The 3,599-nt window shown below is 44.5% G+C and overlaps 2 non-coding genes across 2 annotated transcripts; both read left to right on the top strand.

Moving 5' to 3' along the window:
- The first annotated feature begins 1,004 nt into the window (after positions 1-1,004).
- On the top strand, positions 1,005-2,906 carry LOC125076510. Its single transcript, XR_007120467.1, has one exon. It is a non-coding gene; the product is annotated as a small subunit ribosomal RNA (ribosomal RNA).
- Positions 2,907-3,365: 459 nt separating this feature from the next.
- Positions 3,366-3,522, top strand: LOC125076508. The gene has a single exon (XR_007120465.1). It is a non-coding gene; the product is annotated as a 5.8S ribosomal RNA (ribosomal RNA).
- The last annotated feature ends 77 nt before the right edge of the window (positions 3,523-3,599 follow it).

Raw genomic sequence — 3,599 nt, 5'->3', positions numbered from 1 at the left:
TAGTGACGGTTCGAACGTCGAACATTCAAAATTGATGTTAGACGCGAAGTGACCGGATCAGTACTCTTGTATAACGAAAAAAATGTTATTATCGTTTTCATTTGTCGTCTTTGTTGCGTGTCTTCTGGCGTGTCTCTCGATTCGTCGTATCGCGTTATATTATACTTTACGTAGTGTAACAACCAAGTATGTACGTACGATTCGTCTCGACCGCTGGGGATATTCACTGACACACGTGAAAATGATAAAAAGATTCTTTTCGTTCTGTAAAACTGTGCCGACCGACGGACGCACGTAGATCTCTCTGCCTCATGCGCTCTTCCTCTTATCGTCGTCGTCGTCGCTCTCGCTACAATCTATCCTCATGGAATAAATGTTGATTCATTGTAGTCGATCTGCGACGTCGCGACGATATGAGAAAACGTTAGAGACGGAGTTCTTAAAAGATTCAGTGTATTCGTATAGTGTGTATAATTTTTATATTATATATGAACGGTCGTTTCTAAAATTCTTTTTGTTAATTTTTACATTTATCATGTACAAAAAATACACAACCCGAGTATCGGTACGATCACTCAAACACCGGGCGTCGATCCCAATGTTTTACGATAATAATCGTTGAACAATACATACGTACACGTCGTGTGCGAAGTGTTATTTTGAAAAAAAAACTCGATCTCGTTTAGAACGTTCGAATTCGTGACCGTTATGTGTCATTATGTGAAGACGCCTCCGCCGCCGCCGCCGCCGCCGCCGCTGTCGTCGCGTTATATATTATAGCGCACGCACGCGCGCGCGCGTGCTTAAAGCGCGTTTGTGTCTCATATAAATTTTTATAAGAGTCAACCGTTAAAATCTATCGCGTCTAACGCGATCGACGATACGGTGAGACGCTCGTTTCATACTGTGCGTATATTGTACATGCATGCATAAGTTTGTGTGTATTTTATATGCGAATATGAAACGAGAAGAGTAATTGACGACTTCAACAAGTCTCGGTTAGCTCCCTGGTTGATCCTGCCAGTAGTTATATGCTTGTCTCAAAGATTAAGCCATGCATGTCTCAGTGCAAGCCGTATTAAGGCGATACCGCGAATGGCTCAATATATCAGTTTGGTTCCTTAGATCTTACTCAGTTACTTGGATAACTGTGGTAATTCTAGAGCTAATACATGCAATCAGAACTCTGACCAGTGATGGGATGAGTGCTTTTATTAGATCAAAACCAATCGACGGAGGGCGTCTCGTCCGAAGTCGTTAATTTTGATGAATCTGGATAACTTTTGCCGATCGCATGGTCCAGTACCGGCGACGCATCTTTCAAATGTCTGCCTTATCAACTTTCGATGGTAGTTTCTGCGACTACCATGGTTGTCACGGGTAACGGGGAATCAGGGTTCGATTCCGGAGAGGGAGCCTGAGAAACGGCTACCACATCCAAGGAAGGCAGCAGGCGCGCAAATTACCCACTCCCGGCACGGGGAGGTAGTGACGAAAAATAACGATACGGGACTCTTTCGAGGCCTCGTAATCGGAATGAGTACACTTTAAATATTTTAACGAGGAACAATTGGAGGGCAAGTCTGGTGCCAGCAGCCGCGGTAATTCCAGCTCCAATAGCGTATACTAAAATTGTTGCGGTTAAAAAGCTCGTAGTTGCATTTGTGCGCCGCGCTGTCGGTGCACCGCATCCGCGGTGATACTGACACGTCTGCGGAGCATATCGTCGGTGAGCCGGCGGTAAAACGCCGGTTCAATATCAAAATCCTATCGCGGTGCTCTTCAGTGAGTGTCGAGATGGGCCGACAATTTTACTTTGAACAAATTAGAGTGCTCAAAGCGGGCTCAAAATGCCGCTTGAATATTTCGTGCATGGAATAATAGAATATGATCTCGGTTCTATTTTGTTGGTTTTCAGAACTCCGAGGTAATGATTAATAGGGATAACTGGGGGCATTCGTATTGCGACGTTAGAGGTGAAATTCTTGGATCGTCGCAAGACGAACATCAGCGAAAGCATTTGCCAAAGGTGTTTTCATCAATCAAGAACGAAAGTTAGAGGTTCGAAGGCGATTAGATACCGCCCTAGTTCTAACCGTAAATATGTCATCTAGCGATCCGCCGACGTTACTACAATGGCTCGGCGGGCAGCTTCCGGGAAACCAAAGATTTTGGACTCCGGGGGGAGTATGGTTGCAAAGCTGAAACTTAAAGGAATTGACGGAAGGGCACCACCAGGAGTGGAGCCTGCGGCTTAATTTGACTCAACACGGGAAATCTCACCAGGCCCGGACACCGGAAGGATTGACAGATTAATAGCTCTTTCTTGATTCGGTGGGTGGTGGTGCATGGCCGTTCTTAGTTGGTGGAGCGATTTGTCTGGTTAATTCCGGTAACGAACGAGACTCTAGCCTGCTAAATAGGCGTCGTCATTTAGGTGTGCTCGATTTCGGTCGAGCAACTCACTGGCGGCGTATTAAAATTCTTCTTAGAGGGACCGGCGGCTTCGAGCCGCACGAGATTGAGCAATAACAGGTCTGTGATGCCCTTAGATGTCCTGGGCCGCACGCGCGCTACACTGAAGGAATCAGCATGTTCTCCCTGGCCTAGAGGCCCGGGCAACCCGTTGAAACTCCTTCGTGCTGGGGATTGGGGTTTGCAATTATCCCCCATAAACGAGGAATTCCTAGTAAGCGCGAGTCATAAGCTCGCGTTGATTACGTCCCTGCCCTTTGTACACACCGCCCGTCGCTACTACCGATTGAATGATTTAGTGAGGTCTTCGGACCGACACGCGGTGGCTTCACGGCCGTCGGCGTTGCTGGGAAGTTGACCAAACTTGATCATTTAGAGGAAGTAAAAGTCGTAACAAGGTTTCCGTAGGGGAACCTGCGGAAGGATCATTAACGTAAATTATCAATCTCGAAAGAGTGCGATAATGAACGATAATAAAATTCTAAAACACAAATATCGACGTTCGGAATGTGTCGTTTCGATGCGAGGACGCGATTCTCACTCTCTCTCTCTCACACAGCAGTGTGTCCGAGTCAGAGTCCAGAGTCGTGTAACGCGTCCTATTCTGATATTTTTCGATGTCGATTTCGAGGAAAGTACGATGTGTTAACGCACATCGTCATCTTCAAATAAAATGTATATTTCTTTTTTTTTTTTTTTGTACTTTTTTTTTTTTTAACTTTTTTTTTTTTTTTTTTTTTAATTTTTTGAATTTTTCTCTGTATACTAAAAATAAGAGAAAAAAACAAAAAAAAAAATAAAAATAAAAAAAAAATAAACTCATATCACTGGCGTATAGAATCGTTCGAGTGATCGTAGAAATTATAAAAATAAAACAAATTAAAAACCATTACCCTGGACGGTGGATCACTTGGCTCGCGGGTCGATGAAGAACGCAGTTAACTGCGCGTCATAGTGTGAACTGCAGGACACATTTGAACATCGACATTTCGAACGCACATTGCGGTCCGTGGAGAAACATCCAGGACCACTCCTGTCTGAGGGCCGGCTGTATAAAAATATAAACCACACTGTTCAATGTTTAATGTCGTAATGTCTATTATTTCGTAACCGACTCAATAGAC

This window comes from Vanessa atalanta, unplaced genomic scaffold, assembly GCF_905147765.1.
Source record: "Vanessa atalanta unplaced genomic scaffold, ilVanAtal1.2, whole genome shotgun sequence".
NCBI classification, from domain to species: domain Eukaryota; kingdom Metazoa; phylum Arthropoda; class Insecta; order Lepidoptera; family Nymphalidae; genus Vanessa; species Vanessa atalanta.
The sequence above is the reverse complement of the archived record's forward strand: the minus strand, read 5'-3'. Positions and strand labels throughout refer to the sequence as shown.